The sequence below is a fragment of the Heteronotia binoei genome, chromosome 21, assembly GCF_032191835.1.
Source record: "Heteronotia binoei isolate CCM8104 ecotype False Entrance Well chromosome 21, APGP_CSIRO_Hbin_v1, whole genome shotgun sequence".
NCBI classification, from domain to species: domain Eukaryota; kingdom Metazoa; phylum Chordata; class Lepidosauria; order Squamata; family Gekkonidae; genus Heteronotia; species Heteronotia binoei.
In genome coordinates, this window is record NC_083243.1 from 76890634 (window position 1) to 76914029 (window position 23396).

The 23396-nt window shown below is 44.0% G+C and overlaps 1 protein-coding gene across 1 annotated transcript in view; it reads left to right on the plus strand.

Moving 5' to 3' along the window:
- Window positions 1-14581: 14581 nt before the first annotated feature.
- Window positions 14582-23396, plus strand: part of PAK6 (p21 (RAC1) activated kinase 6) — a 71601-nt gene continuing 62786 nt past the window's right edge. The window contains exons 1-2 of the mRNA XM_060261983.1: window positions 14582-14834; window positions 15331-15396. The gene's annotated coding sequence lies outside the window, so the exon portion shown is untranslated. The remainder of the gene's footprint in view (window positions 14835-15330; window positions 15397-23396) is intronic.

Sequence of the window (23396 nt, forward strand, 5' to 3'; positions counted from 1 at the left end):
GTCCAGTAGCACCTTAAAGACTCACATGATTTTGGGGGTATGAGCTTTTTACAGTCAACACTCCCTTCATTAGGTTTGTGTCAGATAATATCTGACAAAGGAAGCTTTGACTCTTAAAAGCTCATACCCCCCCACCCCAAATCTTGTGGGTCTCTAAGGTGCTACTGGATTCAGTCTAGCTGTACTACTTGTGTACAGGAGCACATTTTTATTGGTGCAGGTTTTTATACAGGAGGGAGAGAACTTCTCTGCAGCTATTAGAGGTACAGGAGTTCTTCCTGTCTTCCTTTACATCAGGTCACAACGTGGCAATAAAGATGGTGCAGAGTGGTAAAGCTGCAGTACTGCAGTTGGAGCCCTCTGCTCATGACCTGAGTTCAATCCCAGCAGAAGCTGGTTCAGGTAACTGGCTCCAGGTTGACTCAGCCTTCCATCCTTCTGAGGTCGGTAAAATGAGTACCCGGTTTGCTGGGGGGGAAAGTGTAGATGACTGGGGAAGGCAATGGCAAACCAACCTGTAAAGAGTCTGCCGTGAAAACGTTGTGAAAGCAACGTCACCCCAGAGTCAAAAACGATTGGTGCTTGCACAGAGGACTACCTTTACCTTTTTTTTAGTATTGAAGGAACAACATGAGACACAGCAGCATCTACTTGGTATAAGCAATAAAAATGTCTTTGTGGTGGTTTGTTGAAGTTTCTGTATTTCAGCATTTGGGAGGAATTATTTTTTTTTGTTAATGTTGTAGTAAGGTAGCTAACTACAGAGGGGGAAAGGTCCTAGCTTAATGAATGGAACTGGACAGTTGGAGCTGGTCATGGCATTAAGTTAAATAATATCACCTGTTAACTGTGACAGAGCAAACTGATATTCAAGGGACAGCTAGAAGGACAGGTTTTAAAGCTGGCAACCCTGGCTCTGGGCTCTCGAGAAAGCTGGATAATTAAGAGGAACACTGTTAATGTTCCTTAGGGAGCAAAATATTTGCCAACTGAAATGCAGCTGCTTTAATTAATATTAATTGTCCCTCTCAGTTAAAAATAGCAGTGAATTTCCAAGGAATTGAAAGATAGAATGTAGAAGCCCATTTTTATAAATTAATAGATGTTAGCAACATCTCTTGGACCTACCATGAATAATACCTTTGAGGGCAATCTCAGAACAAAACAGCCTAGTTCATACACAGACAACTATGTAGATTCAACTTGAACTGGAAATCCTAATAAGTGCAGAAGAGAATTTGCTATGATTTTTGAGTCAAGTGAAGGGTTAACATAAAGTTGGCTTCCTAGAGAGGTTTTTTGTTGCTGTGGAAACCCCAATATTTATGCTCTCAGCCTGGACTAACAGGATTGGTGCTTGCTGCTCCCATGTTCTCTTACGACAGCCCACCTGCCTAGTTTTTGGGGTCCCTCTGAGCAATTTAGAGATTAATAACTTTCCACCTCTAGTTCCCTCCTCTTGATGGTCTTGGATGCTAGTGGTTTGTTCAGTCCTCTTTTATGCAATCTAGGCATGGCAAATTTGATAGTTACTGGAACCCCACCAGCTATTAAGTACATTTTGAAGCTCAGGTAGCTACATGGACAATTGCCACATAAGTGAATGCATCTTTTGGCCACAAACTATCCATTGCACCATTTGTTGTATTGCTGAATTAATTTTTCACCAACCTGCCTAATCCTTTTCAATTCAACTAAAGCTCCAGCTTCTATGCTATTGTCAAGTATTCTTTAAAGCTGTTTTTTTTTAATGATGAGAGGAATCTGCATATAAAAACTGTCTGCATTCATCTATTGATTAATGATGGTCCATCTAGTTCAGCATCCTGTCTCACAAAGTGGCTAGCTAGTTACTCTGGACAGCCAACAACATAGAGGCATAGGTCTTCCCCTGATGCTACCTTCTGTCTCTGGGATTCAAAGATTTAGTGCAGGGCTGTCAAACTCCTGGCCCGCAGGCCACATCCGGCCCACCCAGGGCTTCATTCAGGTCCATGGCAATTTTCTCCCCCTCCTGTCCTCACTCTTTGAAGCTCAGAGGCTGCTAATGACCTTCCTAGCTCCTTTTGCCTTTTCTTTGCCTGGAAGCTCTTCTGGGCTTGCAAAGCTGCAAAGAAAAGGTGGAATGGATTTTCCATTAAGGTCTCTGTACCCAGATAAAATCATAGCATTGACTGGTCTATCTGGGCCCAGAGACCTTAATGGAAAATCCATCCTGTTTTCCTTGCAACTTTGGAGTGGAGACCAAGTAGTTTCACTTTTGCAGACTTTATGGCCAGTTGAAGCTCCTTGCAAATAAAGGGTTGATGCTTTGAGCCAGCTTGTCTCTGTTGAATGGACCTGAGAACTGGTGCCTAGTGAGTACTCTAACCTGGGAACCCACAGCCAAAGGGGGATTTTACTCTAGAGAGCCATTGTCAATCTGAATAGATCCAGGGGGCGGGGAGGGGGAAAAGCTTGCAATATCCAGCCATTTCATGTTTTCCTAGACTCAGAACATTTTATATTTTTTGCTTCTGCTGTGAGCCTTGTACTTTTTCGTGTTGTTTTATTTTAAAAATTGCATTGCCAAATCCCACTATTCCCCACCTTTTCATTTTAAACAAAATATCACAAGAGTTTTAAGCATGTTTGTATTTTAAGTTCAAAATAATATCTTTAATTGTGTTTATCTGTATCCTTTATAAAGTTTATATCTCCACTGCCTGACATTATATTTTATGACACAAATGGCTCGCCCACACAAATTCCCACTTGTGTAAAATCCAGGCCTTGCAACAAATGAGTTAGATACCCCTGGTTTAGTGCCTCTGAATGTGGAGGTTCCCCTCAGTCCCCACAGCTAGTAACCACTGATAGACTTATCCTCCATGAATCTATCTAATCTCCTTTTAAAGCTGTTTATTTCTGTGTCCATCATTACATCATCTGGCAGCAAATTCCATATTTGAGTCACTCTCTGTGGAAAGTAGTATTTCCTTCTGTCTGTCCTGAACTTACTGCCAATCAACTTCATTGGATGTATTTTGTGAGAGAGAAAAAAATGTCTCTTTTCAAAACTCCCCTCCATGCAAATTTTATAAGCCACTATCATACCCCACTTAGCCATTTCCTTTCTAAACTGGAAAGCCCCAGACTCTTCAGCTTTTCCTCATAGGGAAGGTGCTCCAACCTTCTAATCATCTTGGTTGCCCACCTCTGTATTTTTTCTAGTTCTGCAATGTGCTTTTTAAGAGATATGGTGACCAGAATTGTACACAATATTCCAATTGAGACCACACTATAGATCTATACAAGGACATTACAACATCAGCTGTTTTATGCTCAATCCCTTTTGTAATGATCCCTAACATAGAATTTTACCTTTTTCACTGCTGCAGCACACTAGGCTGAGCTATCTTCTACAGCTTCAGTATCTTTTCCCCTCTTAGTCCTCAGCAAGTTCAGATCCCATTAACCTATACTTGAAGCTGGGATTTTTTTCTCCCAGTATGCATCACCTTACCCTTACCAGCACTGAACTTCATTTGCCATATTGTTGCCCACTCACCCAATTAGTGGAGATCCTCTTGGAGTTCTTCACAATCAGCCTGGGTTTTCACTATCCTGAATAATTTTGTTTCATCTGCAAACTTGTCCACTATAGCACTCACTCCTAGTTCCAGATCATTTAGGAATAAATTAACCAGCATCAGCCCCAATACCAATCCTTCTGGGACTCCACTGCTTCTTTCTCTCCATTGAGAGAACTGCCCATTTATTCCTACTCTTTGCTTTCTTACAATTAACTATTTTTTCATCCATAAGAGAACCCATTTTCTTATTCTGTCCTACCTGGCTTAGACCCTGAATGCTTTACAGACTGCCTTTCTTGCCATAATAGTCTCTAATCCTTTTAGCACATTAGCGGGTTTTTTTAAAGTATCAATAGGATTGCAAATGCCAGCTCTAAGCTGGAAAATAGCTGTAGGTTTGGAGGTCGAGCCTGGGGAGGGGAGGGACCTCATCCAGGTGCAATGCCCTAGTGTCCCCCCCCCCCAACCTCCATGGGAACTAAGCTGAATTGTATGGAGATGAGATGTGTAGTGCAGTTCCTTATATATCCATGAGCAATATTTGCAAGTGAAAGATCTGAAAAACATTTAGTTATTTGTTTGAAAACTTTATTCATAAAGACTATTGGATTTTGTATAACAGAGACTCAAGAGGTGTTTTATAGCATGGAGCCTTGTGGCTTATCTCCTACCCACCAGGAGGTTGGCAACACTATGTAATACATAGATCCTTGGAAACATATGCTTAGGTGCTGTAATTTTAGAATGGCTGAGTTTTGTTCCCATGCAATGACTGAAAGACCTCGCATCCTATATGTGGGATGTTTGGAGAGCAAAAGGCATGCAAAAAGAAATTCTTAGTGGCTATCCAATAATATCAGTGAATTAATCTTTTCCCTTGGAAAATCAGCAAAGCTTGAGTGGCTTATTCACATATTTGTTTGGTTTCTTATCATGTCATCATTTAATATTATCTCAACATTTAATATTCTGTTATTCTGTTATTCAACTAGCTCTGTCTGGGTTTCCCCTGTTTGCATTGACACTGGTGATGCTAAACTTTCATTTTTAGTGATTAAACTATGAATGGTTAATCTTATGTCTAAGATTAATTGATGCTATGGCCAGCCTGTGGTATACATCCATGTGTGAACTTAGCTCTGCATCTTAGCATCATTTAGAAGTGCTGAAGGATCTACTCATTAAGACTGGCTGTTGGGAGAAGCACTTAAATGTTTTAAACGTTTATATTTTCATTGCAGTGTCAATGCAATGGCTATTCTTTTATATTAAAAAATATGCTGCTTTAGAACTAGGTTTTGAAGTGATGAACAATGAATTATAACATAGTATGTTTGTGCACACTGGAAATATTAATATGTTCAGAATCATGGAATATATGTAAGACAAACAGAAGGCACACAGGTATTAAACAAAAAGAGAGTATCCAAGGACAGAGATAAATCCAGGTGGGCAGCTGTGTTGCTCTGAAGCAGTAGAACAAAGTTAGAGTACAGTGGCACCTTTAAGACCAACAAAGTTTTATTCAAGGTATGAGCTTTCATGTGCATACATACATTGAAATGGAAGTTAACAGTTCATATAGTGTGTGTATATTTATTTTATTTCATAACTGATGTATTTTACAACTACATTATTAGTTTAATCATTATTCAGTATTACATATTTCAACATTTCTATATACTCTGTATTCAATTTTATTATGGCCAGCAACCAGATCCAACTGACAAGAACATTATCAAGGTACATAACTGCTATAACTTAACAAATAGATAATATTTCAAAGTACAAAAGAAAGTATTATATATCTCACAATAAGAAAATAAAAGATGTTTCTGCTCAAATTCCTTATACATTAATATTCAAGATGTTATATTTAAAATTTGCTGTCATTCTGCTTGTGTGTTGCAATACATTTCTCATTCTAAATTTGTCTCTTGCTTGCATAATATACATGCCATATCTCCTCAAATTTTGTAATTGATCTTTCTCAAATAATTTCACCATTACTGCATAGTCAGCAAGTTTTTTCCCCCATTTTTCACCTAATTTATTAGGCAGTATGCCTAATAGCATATTAAATTCTTCCATAGGGAATTTAAATTATTCTGCATTTCCCCATATATTTCCTTCCAATATCTTTTTGCTGTTTACAAGTATCCAACATTTTCCTTTGCAGTTTGTCTGCTTTCTCAATATCCTTTGGGTTATATACCATCTAAAAACCTTTTGTACAGGTTAATGCTTGGGTGACTGCAAACTTAATTTCTTTTTCCCATAACCATTCCCATTGATGCATAGGTATCAGCTCTCTAAAATTCTGCATCCATTTATTCATACATTTTTTCACTTTTTCTGTTTCTAACTGAAATAATTATAATTATTTATTCAGTTTATAACCACCCTCCCCTGAAGGGCTTAGGAACATCGAACTAAAGTATACAATAAAATAAATAAAATATCAATTAATCAATTCCAGAATAAAACTATTAAATATGATCATTGATGGCATTTAGTACACAAGAACATAAGAGAAGCCATGTTGGGTCTGGCCAATGGTCCATCCAGTCCAACACTCCGTGTCACACAGTGGCCAACCCCCCCCCCCCCCCACAAGTGCCTAGTGTATCTCTCTCCCCCCATAAAAGGTGAAGCATGGGTCAGGTAACCTATATATCCATTGTAGTGACTTATATATCCATCTTTTTGTTTTATAATCAGTTGTTCAAACTCAGTAAACTCTCTTAGGGTTCCATCTTCTGTGTTGATAATCTTCTGTAGTCCTGAAGCTTATTGATTAGAGCAACCATGGAAGTAATGAGATAAATATTTTGAAAGGTGTATTCCTCCAAGCTCCTATAGTTATTGCAGAAAAGTTGAATTAGTGGCAGAAACATCAGTGTTTTTATGTTAATAATGGCAGCTTGATTACTGTAGGCTCAGTAAATTTTCCCATGAGATTCTATCTCATTAAGTAGCATCTGTTTTGTTTTATTGACAGTCATGGAGTTTTCATTGCTTCTTCCAAAAGCTTTGTAATAAGTAGGCTCTTCTGTATTGCTTTTTAATTTGGGCAATATAAATTCACATAATTTATCTATACATTATAACAGATTAGAGAACCAAATTACAGATTAACAAATTAGAGATTACATAGAATACTTTGCATTTGTGAGATTCTTTGACAGTTGTAGAGGCACAGAAAGCAGTCTGGAACTGGGAACAATCTGTACTGACAAATGTGACATTCGGGCAGTCCAATCCAGACATAAGTGGTGGCTGGCCGTGGTGTAGCTGCCGCGCTGCTAGTAGACTTCCTGAGGACTTCGGCAAGCTAGAGCATGGGGAGGGGAGAGGCATAGCTTGCCATGAGGGAGACGGTCACCCAGGCAATGCTGCTGGCATAGGCACGCAGGGGAGGCGGAAGCAGCTGGAGGGGAGGGCCAGCCCACCCCCCTTTTGGCTAGTCCTGGCGCATGCACCGCGGCTCATGACAGTCAGGGATGGGGAGAGATGGCCCCAGATAGCCATTCTCAACCCACCCCCAAACAGAGAATGGAGCCAATGATGGGCAGACCATCAAAGGCAAAGGAAAGACGTCCCACCAACATGGGGAGGGAATAGGAGTGAGGCTGGCTGGCTGCGCGCATGACAAGCCTGGCTTGGTGGCGAGGTGGGGGTGGGGTGAGACAGGCCCGCACGGGACCACGGAGAAGCCGTCAATCCCCTCACACTCTCCCGCTGTCAGAGACTGCCAATGGCAGGCAGACAAGCAAGAAGTACGAAGTGCAGGAGTTTGATGTCATAGACAGTGGCTGGAATGTGTGTCTGGGAGTGAGCAGCCCAGCAGCAGACAACCCCCCATCCAGAGACCCCCTGTGCTGCCCTGACGCCCCTTGCCATATGCACGGAACACCTTCCCCGGGGGCCACAGAACTCAGAGTGCGAGTGCATCAGCCGCAGAACTCTGAGTCCACTTCATCAGCCCCCCTCCCCTTAGTGCCCTGCACACAACAGCCCTGTGGGGTCAGGTAGGCTGTCAGCCCTGGCAGGCTAAGGGGCGGCACTCCCCTCCCCTGTCCAGTCATGCAGGGGGCAGCGTGGTGGCTCATAGACCATTCCTCCCCAAAACCAAGTCTGCCCACCCTCCCAGGCATTCCCTCGGAGAGGCCACTGATGGGGGGGGGTTGCCCAGGTAACGTGCAGCAGATGCCAAGCAGGAAAGACAACAGAGGCTCAGGTTTTATTTTTCTGGAACAGAGTGCCAACAGTCTCCCTGGTGCATGCTGGGCAGTCTCGCCGTGGACAGAAACATTTGAGGGAGTGGGGGGGCAGTGGAGCGACACACGCGGAAGCCTCTGTGTTGGAGTCCCACCTGCAAAATGGAGACAGAGATCAAGAGCACCTGCAGGGGCGGCAGCTGGAAGAGTAGATTGTGTTTCAGCCAGGCACTTTCTTAAAGGGACAGTCTCTGACCCACCTCCCCGCATCGGGGCAGCTGCCACACACACACACACACCCTGCCCTTCCAGGGGTTGGGAATGCAGCAGAAGGCAGACCAAGGGAAGGGAGCAGGTGGCAGCACAGGGGAGTGGGCTCAGCAAATGCTTCCTGCTGGAGCCCACTGCCTAGTTCAAGGGCCAGAGACGCTTGCACAACAAGCGGTTGAGAGTGAGAGGAGGGGGAGGTGGCAGGGGGGGGCAGTGGAACTTACCCAGTCATGGGCGACAGTCCTCACATGCAGAGCCTCCAGGAGCCCAGAACCTGTGGAGACCTGGAAACAAGAGCAGTTAATCCCAGGGGAGAGACCTCTCTCTCCCCCTCGCAAGTCAAAGATACTGTCAAAGCAACCACGTAGTGCAAAACCCGTCACCAACGTGCCTGCCTGTCCCTCACTCTAAGTCTGTATGGCCGGGAGCTCGCCGGCAGATCTTCCTGCCACGCAAACCTGTCCCTAACAACTGAGTTGTGTGAGGCAGAGCGGAAGTATTTCTTGGGGGGGCACGATTGGGCGCTGGGGAGGGGGCTTGCCAGGCCGAGGTGCGAGGGGATTGGTGAGGCAATCACACCGCTCCCTAAGGGGTTTGCGAGCTTCCGCAGTGGTGGAGGTAACCTTTGTTTTTGGTTTCAACGAGTGCCTATGGGACATGCCGCTATTTTTGCCGGTCTGACTTTGCGCCTCTCGGGGGGGGGGGCATGTCATGGGCCAAACTGCTCAGGAAGCAGCCTAAGCCTGGCCATGCCCCCAACTCCACCCCCTCCTCTGCCTGAATGCCGTTCTCCGCCTCACTTCTGCCTGCGCTCGGGTGCAGCCCTCAGGTTCGGGTGGCCCCCCGCCCACGCACCTCCCCTCCACTGTGGTGGCGCTGGTCGTACGTCGGCACACACCCTTCCTGCGCCCATGTAGCGGCTCATCTGCTCCCAAAAGACTTTCCGCCCCCCCCCCCCGGATTGTGCTGTAAAGATGGTGATGGTAGATTCTTTTTCACCTACTGTGTAAGCTCAGCTTCACAATTTGTCAGACATACAATCACTCAGAATGCTAACTCAGTGAGTTCCTATGCCAAGGAAGTGTGTTAACTTTCAACAGTGTTCCTCATACATCAGGCATGCTGTCCTCTTCTAAAACAATTTAAGATCGTGCATATGCATATATGTCCATATACATTCATTTCTTACCTGTCTCCAGAACATCACAAAGGTTTTAAAAACAATTGTAAAACTGCTCTGGGAATTGGTGATGGGGTATTTGGTGATGTCATGAGTGCTACCCAATAGGTGCTTGGCTTTCCCCCTATTCAAATTGAACCATGCTGCATATGTGTAGATCTTTTTCTTCTCCTTTCAGAAATCACCCCAGGAGAGAGAAACATGCTTAATGAAAGTCAGCAGCACTATCAAACTGCCTAATCACTTTTAAAATGTTACATCTATCTTGGGTTGTAACAAAAGTAGGGCTGACTTGCCATAGCAAGGCTATCCTCTCTTCTGTTTCCTAAGCATGTAATATTGCTGCTTTATTGATATCTGTAAAACATAATGCTATGAGAAGAGTGTATTCTTTTTGTCATCATCTGGAAATATTGTCCCGAGTTCCAAAGCGAAGTTTGAAGCCAAAGACAGCTGGAAACAAATTGTTGCTAATAGCAATACTGGAACTGTACAAATTTGAACATTTGTTGACACTTTCTTAGGAGTAAACCCTATTAAATAACATGGAACTTCCTTCTGAGCAGACCCGTTTAGGATTGCTCCTTAAATTCATAGAATCATAGAGTTGGAAGGGACCTCCAGGGTCATCTAGTCCAACCCCCTGCACAATGCATGAAATTCACAGATACCTCCCCCCTACACATACTCCCGCTACACATACTGCTCAGAGCGAAGAAGAAGAAGAACAAAAACAACTCTCCAGGATTCCTAGCAAAATTGGCCTGGAGAAAAATTGCTACCTGACCCAAAGTGGCAAACAGTATTTCCCTGGGCATGTAAGAAAGGCACCATAAGAAGTAAACACTGATGCAACTCATCCTGCCCTCTTTCTCATGATCTGCCTAAGTTCACAGAATCAGCATTGCTGACAGATAGTCATCTAGTCTCTATTGAAAAACCTCCAAAGAAGGAGAGCCCACCACCTTGCAAGGAAGCCTGTTCCACTGAAAAACCACTTTGTCAGGAAGTTCTTCCTAATGTTAAGTTGAAAACTCTTCTGATTTAATTGCAACCCATTGGTTCTGATTCAACTTTCTGGGGCAACAGAAAACAACTCCACACCATCATCTATATGTCAACCCTTCAAGTATTTGAAGATGGTTATCATATCACCTCTCCAGGCTAAATTGTTGTTTTAGTACTGATTTAACCAGCCTGGTTTATTTGTTGTAGCGATGGGCTGTATCCAACTAGCTTTTTCACTCAATCTCATGCAGTTCCCTTCCTTATTACAGCCCCCATCTCCCCCAAAAAAAACTTCCAGGGTCAAAAGTGTCTTCTCACTAACTAAAGACTTGAATGGATTCAACACAATATGTGGAAAGACAGCAACAAAATTTGCCTTAATGTGACTGGATATTATCTACAGCATACACTGTTAAAACATGAAATGGCTTTTGTTGTAGTGCCTCATCAAACTTAGAATATAAGTTTCTTGAAATATTTTCCAAACTTCTCTGAAGTATGTTGCTTTTCTCTGTGTTGTTACATATTTCCAATGCAGTCCCAATGCCACATCCAAATTTTTCTCACTGGCCTATGAGCACTACTTCTGTGAAAGAAATTCAGGTTTCCCAAGCAACAGATATACTAAATGAGAGAAACTTTTTAAAAAAGTGTGCTTGTTCAGAGGGAGGGCATTATAGAATGCCTTTATCTTAAGCACAGTGGTATAAAAATAGATATAAATACAGAGGAGTGTTCTAGGAAGGTTGTATAACCAGAGAAAACAGAGGAGATGATCCATTAAGGGTTAGCCAATATGACCATTTTTTAAAACTGTAGACTGACATTTTTCACCAGTTTACTGGCTTGCTTGCATAGTGGAAGGTGATTTGGCTTGGGATAGTCTTGAAAACAACTGAGGCACAATATGTTGTTGAAGGCTTTCACGGCCAGAGTCCATTGGCTGTTGTAGATTTTCCGGGCTGTGTGGCCGTGGTCTTGGCATTGTGAGATCTGATTTTCACCAGCAACTGTGACTAGCATCAACTGTGACTGGGTGAAATCCAGAGAGAACTCCAGTTACACCTCTGAGGATGCCAGTCACAGTTGCTGGCAAAATGTAAAATCTCACAATGCAAAACCACGGTCACACAGCCCGGAAAATCTACAACAACCAACTGAGGCACACTTTATCACAAAGGAACTGGTGTTCATGGTGGAACTCTACAGTTCAGTACAACCTTCAGCAGCTCAAGCATCCTATAAACATCACTTGAACTCAAGATTGTTTGGAAATAGCAGACCCTCTCATTCTGTTACTTCTGAACCAGTAAACATTTGCTCACAATGGCATCCCATGAGGAACAGGGTCTTTGGCAAATGAAATGAAAAAATGCCTCCTCTCTCTTTTTCCCATTTTGAACTTGCCATTTCCAGCTCCCACACCTTGTAAAGCTCTTGGTTCATGTGAATGTAGCAAGGAAATTATAATATAGTGTGTTCAAGGTAATGAAGAGGTGAGGTGGTAGTGATCATCAGCTCTTTATTAGGTACAACATAGTATAGGGCTGCACTTTTCACGTTCTCAGGGTGCAGGCAGGCAGGAGTCCAAAGCCAGTCCAAGGTCAAAGTCCAGGAAGTCAAGCAGAAGCCAGGTCACCAATGCAGAATCACAAATCAGAATCAGAATTCAATGTCTAAAAGCCAAAAGGTCAGGGTGCCAAGGAAATCAAGCAGGTCAAGATCAGGAATCAGGAAGGAGCGTGGATGCAAGCCAGAGAATAGACTTATTGCTTCCACAAGTTTACCAGGTCCTGGGTGGGAGCTATATGGGAGTCTCAATCAGCCTTCTCCCTGGGTGGCAGGGACTCTGTTAGAACTCAGGGCTGAGGGATTTGAAGCATCAGCGTGCCTCATGTCTTTGATCTGAAAATTCTTTCCGGAGCCTGCTTCGAACTCTTGAGATGGGAGGAAGAGAGCTTGGAGGAGATTGATCGTCAACAGCTGACACTGGTGCCTGGAGAGTGATTGATGGGCCAGCTGCTGTTTGTTCAGCTGAGGAATTGGCTGGCAACTCTTCCAGGTCTGTTAACCCTTCCAGCTCCTCCTCGTCAGGGCTCATGACAGCACTCAAGAGTGAAGAACTGGGCCAAAGAGGCCAACTATTAGGATTGCCAAGTCCTCTTCATCTCCCGGCGGGGGATATTTGTGTCACTCGGAAGTGACATCATCAAAATGGCGGCGCCCCTGCAGGGCCACTCTAGGCGTTTCCAGGAAAACTATATTGTTTCCCCAGACTCTCTAGCCATTTGGGAGGTTAAAACTCTATGGTGCAAAAGTACCATAGAGTTTTAACCTCCCAAATGGCCTCAGCGTCTGGGAAAACCATAACGTTTTCCTGGAAACAGCTAGAGCGGTCCTGCACGGGCGCTGCCATTTTGATTACATCACTTCTGGGTGATGTCATCGCAGGGGGAGCTTCCCCCCACTGGCCTGATGTGGGCCAGCGGGTTGAGAACCTCCTGGGCAGGAGATTCCCCGCCCAGACCGGGGGGGTTGGCAGCCCTACCAACTATATACAACTCAGGGTTTCCATGCAAGCCCGTTATTGGGTCATTCGAACCAGCAGGGGGCCTGTGATTGGAGCAGGGATTTGGATCTTGCTGCCCATTGTTCTCAAGTCCCCAAGCTCCATTCTAACGGCTCCATAAGTCTTCACTTTAGTCCTCATACGCAACAGAAATGAATCTTCAAGGGCCTGAATGGTTGACAGATGGTCGATGGTGGACTGACTCCAGTGTCTTTCACAAGGTCACTTGGTAAGAAGAATAGAGCTTGGAAAGAAGTTAACCCAGGTTTCCTAATAACAAGGCTTAAATCAGCTGCTCTGCAAATGTGTTGTTGCTGTGGCAGCACAGATCGACAGACAGACAAAGTACAATGCATGCAGCGAGGTTTTTTTCTTAGCTCTTTGGACCTAAGTACTTTATTTTTTCAATGTCACTGTTTGCATTAGATCTCTGCAAATAAGCAAGAAGCCCTACTGTTTGCTGATGACTTTGAAAGTTGTGAACTCTGACCTTACTGTTTCCTCAGGTCACTTCCCAGTGCCAGTGCTTTCTGTGCACACCCACATATCCAGTTGACTAATGGGGTGGGGGGGGGCACCAGGTATTTCTAAGAGTTACTTCAGCATAGATGAAACAACAGTATAGGTTTAGGTTTATTGAATTTATATCCCACCCTCCCTGCCAAAGCAAGCTCAGGGAGGCTCACAATTCATAATAAAACAACAATAAAAACGTTTAAATTAAAACAGTTTGGTGCTAATTTCAGTACAATTTAAAGATGGCATTCAGTGTAAAGATATCTGCACCTATTAGTGATTTAGAAGTACACTATGGAAAAAGAACAACAGTAATTTATGTTGTTGCATCTGCAAGGCAATAACATTCATGAATGATCAAGAATCCATGTACATGGAACAAAACTCCTTCTGCTAGGCATAACCAGGCATTCAGGGCCAGTTCTGAAATTTGCAGTCTGGGTGACACAGGGAAAGAAAAGTCAAGATTCATCAGAAATGGCAATTGCCCTTAAGCTCTAGATGTCGGGAGAGAAGAGTTAATCTGAGTTCAGCAAAGTTTACTAGGTCAGTCACTGGGGAAGAGCTCCGTGATTGCATGGAAGTGGGCACTTAATACATTGCAGTTCCCGAAGTCCAATTCTGACCCTCTCTGCTTCCAGCAACTGCAGATATGGATATGGGAGTGACCAATGTGGATCCTGTAAGTCTTGGTGTCAGCATTACTCTAGTCATTGAAATTCAAATCTGCACTTTCTGAGTGCAAGGGCTTCAGTGTATGTCTGCAGTACCACACCCTGAAGTCAAACTCCCAGCTAGGTAATCACAGAGCACTGTACAAACATGTCAGGTCTGCCTCCGCCCCCTTCTGCTGTCCCATGTTCTCCTGTCCTTTTCTCTCCTAAGTTTCTTTGAGAGCCAGCAGGCTCCACCTGAGCTGATTCCCTGCTTCATTCTGAAGCAGGTAAAGAATTTGGGTAAGCAACCTTAAGAGTGCTGTGCTGGAAGCATGGCTAGGTTTGCTTATTTATAAGACTGACTTGTGATTGCTGCTCCTGCATGCCATTTGTGTTGGCTTACGGTGGATTGGATTTGTCAGATTCAACTAACATCTTAGCTTTTCAGTGGCTTCCCTGCTGAAGATTAACTCTTTCTCTGCAGAGCAGCATTGAAAAGGAAAATCAGTGGGGTTGCCAAGGAGGAATATTTGCTGAGCACTGATGTGCTGGTATGATAAGGGGGAGCTGTTTGTGAACTTCCCTCATCCTTCAGGGAATTGTTCTGGAAAAAAGAAAACTGAAAGCTGAACTCCTTTGGGAAGGCCTTTACTCCATCTTCACTCTTGTAACCCAGCAACAACCATCCACCAATCAGCTTTGCTCAATGGCAGAAGTATAGTTCGTTTGCAGTCCTTTCTTCCTTCTCCCTTGGAACTATTCTCACCAGCATCATTACTGCAAGCCTGATCTTCTTTCTCACACTGGCATTTTCAAGATCTTTAGGAGGGGGACCTGCAAGTATTGCTGTTATGGGGTGATGTGATGTCTGTTTAGGGGGGTGTGACTCTGTAAATTGTCTGATTATTGAATGAAAATGAATGGAATGAAAATGAATGGTTGATACTGGCGAGGCAGAGAGGAAAGAGTTAAAGGTGGCCCAGTTGATGCTTCAGAAAACATGTCAGGTACATGTCTGCCTGTTATCTGCATGCATACCACAACCATTTGTTTACTAATGTCCTTCTGCTTGTGGGGGAATTCCTAGCCACACCTCTTTAAATGTACTAACAAAATTCTTGCCTATATTCCTGAAATACTCTGGTCATACCTCCTGGAATTTGGTATAACACTTTTTATTTTTAAATTGTCAAAGAATTCATGCAAACCTATATCTCTTTTAATCAAGAGGTAATTGTCACTTATTGGGGGTATATACATAATTATTGCATCCTTCATGGGAATTGCCCACTAACATTTGTTAACAGCTGCTCTACTGTGTGTTCTTCTTTGCCAGTTTACTAAGAATCAAGTGTGTTCCAAGACCAAAGAGTGAAGAGACTGCAGCATGTGGAGCAAGCTGGTGAGTGAGAACTTCGAAATGTAATGGGGCTAGGAAACTTCCATAGAAACTTGTGGGTGAATAGGGAGACACTTACTTAACACACAGACTTAGCTAAGCTGTGGATTAGGCTGCAGCTTTTAAAAATACATCAGAATAAAAACAATCATTATAAGTCACCTGGTTTTTTTTCAAAAGTGACAGAAAGAATTAATAGAAATATTTTGAACAAATAAATAAATGTGTGGTAGAGGATCAGGTATATATTTCTGACTACAATTGTATGCATATTGGTCAGATGCGAGGGTCAAATAAGATGTCTAATTGGAAAAAAGAGGGAGAAGACAGGTTTCTATGGAATACTTTTGTGAAAAGCAAAACCCAATGAGTAAGTGTCCTAAGAGAAAAAAATGGGATGGATTCCTAGGACTATGCACTCCCTTAAGAAAAAATGGGGAAAGGTTGCATAAACAAAATATATTGCCTTATACAAGGATGTTTCTTAATCAAGCCAGATGTGTCTTTGTCATAGAGAAGGAAACATCAGTATTATGAAAAATGGCTCCAAAGCACCAAGTGAGAGTATGAACCAGACCAGGTATAGCCAAACTGTGGCTCAGGAGTCACATGTGGCTCTTTCATAAATATTGTGTGACTCTCAAAGCCCCCACCACCCCATCAGCTGGCTGGGAGAAGGCATTTGTCTCTTTAAATCACTTCTCCGTCAATACAACGGGCGGCTTGAAGAATGCATTATTGAATGAAAGTTAAAGCTGCTTTCCTTCTACCTCTTTATCCCCATATATTTGCCTGTCTGTCTGCCTTCCTTCCTTCCTTGCGTCTCTCAAACATCTGACGTTCATGTCTTATAGCTTTCAAACATCTAGCATTTATTCAATGTGGCTCTCATGTTAAGCAAGTTTGGCCCCCCTGAACTAGACCATAAACATAGAATATTTCTTGCCATGCTTAATCTAGACAATCCCTTATTACCATGGACAAATATATTATAAATTAGGTGTTGCCCATGTTAGAGCCACACAAAATGCACCACAGCAATTACATTATGCACTGCCACCCCACTTTAATCCAGTACCATGTCTGAGTATGGTTGATAATGGCCTCCTGGAACTCTATTCTGCCATGTTCCTCCAGAAAAAAAGCTGTGCCTCCTGCAACAATTTTGGTGACAGACAGGCTGGTGCGGGAAAGAAATTCCTTCTTCAAAAATTTTGCTGTTTTCCATTTAGAGAGGTTTGTGTAGATCCTTCAGGCTGATTCACATATACCTGAACATCACATGTAGTTTTTGCAGTAGTTGCCATTAGCAACTCTGTGGCCGCGGTCACACTCACCATTAAATCCATCCCTAACCCATCGCTATTATTAGGGGAGGGAAGGTGGCTCAGTGGTAGAGCATCTGCTTGGTAAGCAGAAGGTCCCAGGTTCAATCCCTGGCATCTCCAAAAAAGGGTCCAGGCAAATAGGTGTGAAAAACCTCAGCTTGAGACCCTGGAGAGCTGCTGCCAGTCTGAGTAGACAATACTGACTTTGATGGACCAAGGGTCTGATTCAGTATAAGGCAGCTTCATATGTTCATATACCCCGCAGCTTTTTTACAACGAGTTTCCTGATCAGATATCCCTCCATCTTTCAGTTCTAAGCAGCGTTGGTCCTGTTGTTGGTTGATCAGAGGTCTCAACCTGACCTCATTTTTTGAGATGGCATTCCACACTTGCGCAAGCGCAGTATCGTGCTTGGCTTTTTTTTAAAAAAAGGTGCCAGAAAAGGTGGGCGATCTGCCCCCCCCCCATTTAAACACCCAGAAAGGAAGAGGAAGCCCAGGAGTTCTCTTTGCTGTCTCTCCGCCTAGCGGGGAGACAGCAAAGGTGGGTCATCTTCCTCCCCCCCCCCATTTAAACACCCCGCCGTGGTGTTTAAATTGTGGGGGGAGCATGGAAACTCTCTTTGCTGTCTCTCCGCCTGGCGGGGAGACAGCAAAGGTGGGGGATCTTCCTCCCCCCCCTTTAAACACCCTTCCGCGGTGTTTAAATGGGGGGAGGGCAAGGCAACTCTCTTTGCTCTCTCTCTGCCTGGCGGAGAGACGGCATAGGTGGGTCATCCTCCTCCCCTAGCAGGGAGACAGCAAAGGCGGGCAATCTGCCTCCCCCCCCCTCCCAGCATTTAGGAAAGGTCCCCTGTGCAAGCACCAGTTGTTTTCAACTCTGGGGTGACGCTGCTTTCACAAAGTTTTCACGGCAGACCTTTTACGGGGTGGTTTGCCATTTCCTTCCCCAGTCATTACACTTTCCCCCCCAGCAAGCTGGGTATGTATTTTACCGACCTCGGAAGGTTGGAAGGCTGAGTCAACAATTGCTGGTGCAATGATATCATTTGGAGTGGGCTCTCGCAGGGAAGCGGATGTGTGCTTGCGACAAGTCGGCTACAATGGAGTGTTCAAACATAGAAAGAACGCGCAGGAGTCGTCGGAAGCATTCTTATTCCGGATTTAATGTACTATCAAAAAAGTCCGCATCTCAGTCGTGGCAGTTCAGGACACGAACAAGCCAACGACCATTGCCAGATGCTGATGTTTGGACAACCGCATAAAATCCGACATGCATCTGGCTTTCATCCATGCCCATCTCGTCAGTTTACGTGCGTCTGACCTCGGCCTGTGGGGCAGTGAGGGCACAGAAGTGATCTGATGGAGAACGCTGAAGCTGCTTCTCTCCACAGGCTATGGTGGTGAACGGAAAAGGGCTATCATGTGTCTGGGTCAGGCATTAAACTCCCATTGTACTTCTGATACAAAGTCCTTGGCATAATCCCCCAACAAACATAAGGACTTTGTAACTGGAAAACTGGCCCACAGAGAATTATGAAACTGTAACCTGCCCCTACTGAAAATATTGAGGCTAAAGTGATGCAAAGCAGCCGTGTGTAGTGTTTTGTTCACATTGGCAATTTCACAAATGGAGTTTTGCTGTTGTTGTGATAAAAGCGATGAGGATGCATGTGTGAACCCTCACTTGGTAAAGTATATTGTTTTTCACTAACAGCTGATTAGCCATCAAACAACATATCAGTGCAGTGTTCAGTAGGACCCATTAACAGCTTGCTGAGTGTGCAGGGGTATTTTACTGTAAGAACTCTATGTCTTTCAGTTTGTTGTCAACAGGCTTATTAGCCACATGTAAGGGCCAAATCCCTGTTTTCCATAGGAGGTTGGTGACAGGATCTCCTTGGCTGCTTTTGTTGCTCTTAGGGTTGCTCTTAGAGACGGTGGCTCAGTGGTAGAGCATCTGCTTGGGAAGCAGAAGGTCCCAGGTTCAATCCCTGGCATCTCCAAAAAAGGGTCCAGGCAAATAGGTGTGAAAAACCTCAGCTTGAGACCCTGGAGAGCCACTGCCAGTCTGAGAAGACAATACTGATTCAGTATAAGGTGTGATTCAGTATAAGGCAGCTTCATATGTTCATATGTTCAGCTTAATTTAGGGGATCCCACAGAATTACAGCTCATCTCCAGACTACAATTATCAGTTCCCCTGGAGAAAATGGCTGCTTTGGAGCCTGGACACTATGGCACTGGAAGCTTTGCCTCCAATATGGGACAATATGGCATTGGAGGCCTCCAATATGCTCTGGAGGCTGAACTCTATGGTTAATAATAATGATAACGATAACAACAACATCCCACTGAGGTGCCTCTCCTCCCCAGACTCCACTCCCCAACTCTCCTCACCCAGAGCTGGCAACACTAGGCTCCGTATTTGATCAGAGCAGTGGTCCTTGGTAGGAATTGTGCATTCCTTTCCCAACAGCTACAGAATTAAACAAAAAGCCCATTTAATTTCATTTGTTTGGAGATGGAAATGAAGTAGGAAGGCAGCAAATGTACAGCGTTTCCTTTTTTCATGCATTGCTGTTTCCTAGAGCCTCTCTCTCCCTCTACTTATTCTTCTTGGCCTTAACTGAATGCTTTTGGATGGCCTTGCTGCTGTTGCTTGCAGTGTCACAGCCAGCCAGGCAGAGAGCAACTGGCCAACCAACCAGTGGAGCACTTCCCTCTCCTAGTGATGCACTGGCAAACGTGTTGGCATACCCAGGGGACTGCAGTCCGCTGAGTGCCTGCTGAATATCAAGATGCAGGTGGGGGAGGAGGGGAGAGAGGATGAAGATGAGGAGGTGTTCCCAATGGAATAAATGGATAGAGCAAATTATATGCATAAATGAAATGAAAATGAATGACATTTTCAAAAACCCACAGTGAAATGAAAATGTTATTGCACATATCAGCACAGCTGATGCCAGAGTTTAGGGTGAGTTTGGCAAAAGAGTGTCTGGGAGTGTCCCTCTCTACCCAGTGGTTCCATGCCCAGTGCCTCCCCACCCGCACAGCAGGTGCAAGTTCCCAATACCTAGAGACCACTTGGAAAGAGATTAGGAGTGTTTCTGGATGCCCCCCTTTCAATGGAGGCCCAGATCACAAATGTTGCCAGACTGGCATTTTTCCATCTGCGCCAGGTCCGACAGTTGGTTTCCTTCCTGTCTCTCTTCCCCTCCCCTGCCACCAACTTAGCCACAGTGATCCATGCAGTGGTCATCTCCAGACGAGATTACTACAACTTGCTGTATTCAGAGCTACCTTTGAGACTGACCCAGAAACTCCAACTGGTCCAGAATGTGGCTGTGCATGTGTTTTCAAGAACTCCACCAGGAGCCCACATACAACTGGTGCTCTGCCATCTGCACAGGCTTCAAATTGAATACTGGATTAGATTCAAGGTCTTGGATCAATTCTAACCTTCAAAGCCTGGGACCAACATATCTTTGGGACTATCACTCCTGGTATGCCCCCCCCCCCCCGAGAGTTCTGTGCTCTATGAATAATAATCTTCTGGTTATTTTCAGCCCAAAATGTGTTAGCTTCAACCCGGGTCAGAGCCTTCTCGGTTCTGGCCCCTGCCTAGTGGAATGCTCTGCCCATGACTGGTGCATGGGATTAGACCAAGTAGGTGGCCGCTTAGGGCACCGCTTGGCCTAGGGGAACCCCCCTCTCCCTATGCCCACTGCTGTCCATCTCCTCATGCCAGCTGTCGTCTGCCTCTCCCCACTCACTGCTGTCCATCCATCTCCCTGCAGCCACTGCAGCTGTCCATCCATCTCCCTGCAGCCACTGCCATCTGCATCCCCGCACCGGGCCGCCCGCTGCCATCCGTCTCCCCACGCCCACTGATTCAATTCCACAGGGTCTGCAAAACAAATGTTTCACAAGGCATACAGTTGAGGCAGCAAAGTCTCCATCCACATTGCCCCCCCAGCTCCCTTCCCTCCATCTATTATGCTGTTGTACTAGCTTCTATTAACACAGATGGCACAACCTCGCTATCATCTATTTGATTTTATTGTAATGGAAATTTGTTTTAATAATTAACATTATTTTTAAATCTGTTACTTGCTCTGAGCCTTGCTATACAGGGGGCTGCAGGCTAAAAATGTAATAAATAAATAAGCAAGCAAGCATGTGGGTGAGTGAGTGAACAGTGGCACAGCTTTTCCAGCAGACATTGGCACTCTGTCACTCATTATGTGGGTGAAGAAGGGCTTAGCAGTGGCATTGGGGAACAAGCACCTGGCTGTCTCCAGCTGCATTGAACAGCATTGCCTAATCCCCAGAGCAGGAAGAGGAGGAGCTTATGTGCCACTGCTGCCAGCAGTGATGCTCTCACACATATATACCCAAGGAAACCCTCCCTTGATATGGTTGTGGTGTGTGTATGCTGTCTTACTGAACAGCATGTGCTATACATGTTCTTTGAAGCTCCAAGGTTTATTATGGTTACAATATTTGGTTTTTAAAAAAGAGAGAAAAGAGCAACAAAAATAACAAGTCGCTGAAGTCTAAGCCTTTCTACCCTTTTATTTTGTGCAATAATTACCACTGTTCAGGTCTTGCAGCTTGATCTGTCCCCAAATACACCCCATACATAAGGAATAGATGACTCCTCTCTTAAGCTTGTTTCTAATGGAATGGTAATCTGTGTTCACAAAGGATTTAGAGCATCACATCAGTTTGCAAGGCTGCTAACACTGTGCAAACACCCATCTTGCCAGGAGCACAGCTTTATTATCAGGGAGAAAAGAAGAATCTTACATGCTTACTCTCACTGTAGAACCGAGATGTGTGTGTGGGTAGGATGAATTTTGTTTCTTATAAAGAAACAAAGGAGCATTTTTAAAGCTGTGGAAACAGGCTGAAACAGCAAAGAATGGAGTCAGCTCAGCAGCCACCTTGTGCCTTCCCATCCATATAATACCAAGCCATGCCTCTGACCGTTGTTTCTTGCTTCCTAGCTCCTGCTATGTAAAATCCAATGCACTGCACAACTGATTAGTTTTTATTTAGACATAAGTCTCACTGAATTCAGAGGGTTATGCCACTACTTTTAAGTGTAAGATTGCAGATTGTTCAGCTCCTGGGTTCTTTCCAGTTTTTGTTTGTTAGTAGTGTGCTGTGAACCTCTAGATTAGGATTTTCCTGTACCATTATTTATAACCAAGGAAAGTAAATATTGGGATTCTGCAGGGCTTGACATAGCACACAAAGATGTGTGCTAGGTACTCAAATATAGGTGTAGAGGGGAATTGTTTCCCATGCAGTCCTGCAAAGACATATTTATCAATGCTGAAATGAGTTTGAGGGAGAGTTTAACTGTGTTGGAAACCTAAGAACCTATAAAGCCATGAGGCTCATGGAACCTGAGATCTGAGAATTTAATAAAACTTTAAAAAATGTTTCTCGCTCTCAAGGCAACTGGGGGGGGGGGGGAGTCTGAAGTTGTCTGTATACTTATTTTTGCAAAACTACTAGAAACCATATAGAAGTTTCCAGTAATCAACAGATGAGACTTCTCTCCCAAGGTTTCTCCATTGTCCCAATACAAGTTTGTGTCTCTCAGGCTTTCTCTAGAATGTTCTGTCATTCTTGTCTTGCTATTCAATCTGTGACAAAGGAGTGTTCCCAAAAGAAGAAAAAATGATTGACCTGAATCCATTGGAGGATTTCTGTAAAAGAAAGGAGGGAGCCATTTTTGTTGATTTTTCCTTCCCAGTGCAGATCTTCGACTCTCTCCTCATGATGTTCCAGGGGGTGTTCTGGGTTGTAGCAGAAGCAGGGAGGCAAGGAAGTCTCTCTCTGATAACATTGATCTGTGGAAACTGTCTGGTGAATCCTCGCTATTGTTTATTACAGTATTGCAGAATAACAAAGGCAAAACAGACAGGGCCATGCCCCATAAGCATAAAGTCTAAATTTGGGGGAGAAGACAACACATCAAGAAAAAGAGAAACAAGATTAACAAGTATTCATGGAACAAAGTTTGAGTCCAGTGGCACCTTAATGACCAACAAAGTTTAATTCTGGGTATAAGCTTTTGAGTGCATGCCAAAGCTTATTCCCACATGAAAGCTTATGCTCAGAATTAAACTTTGTTGGTCTTAAAGATGTCACTGGACTCAAACTTTAAGAACATAAGAGAAACCATGTTGGATCAGGCCGATGGCCCATCCAGTCCAACACTCTGTATCACACAGTGGCCAAAGATTTACACACACACACACACACACACACACACTGTGGCTAATAGCCACTGATGGACCTGTGCTCCATATTTTTATCTAACCCCCTCTTGAAGCTGGCTATGCTTATAGCCACCACCACCTCCTGTGGCAGTGAAGTCCACTTTGTTCTACTGCATCAGACCAACATGGCTACCCATCTGAAAGTATTAATGGAATACAGTTGCCTGAATTTACAATTTGTTTCATTTTATGAAGACAGCAAAGAGGAGTTCATAAAAAAGAATTTGCATAGGATAACTTGATCAAGTCTGCAAATGAAGCAGTTTATATTTCTTTTTGTTTCACTTGTTCCTATGTGTAGTTGCAAAATTTGAAATTAAAAAAAGATATACTGAAAATCACTTGAATTCTGCTTGCTCAAAGATATTTGAGCAAGA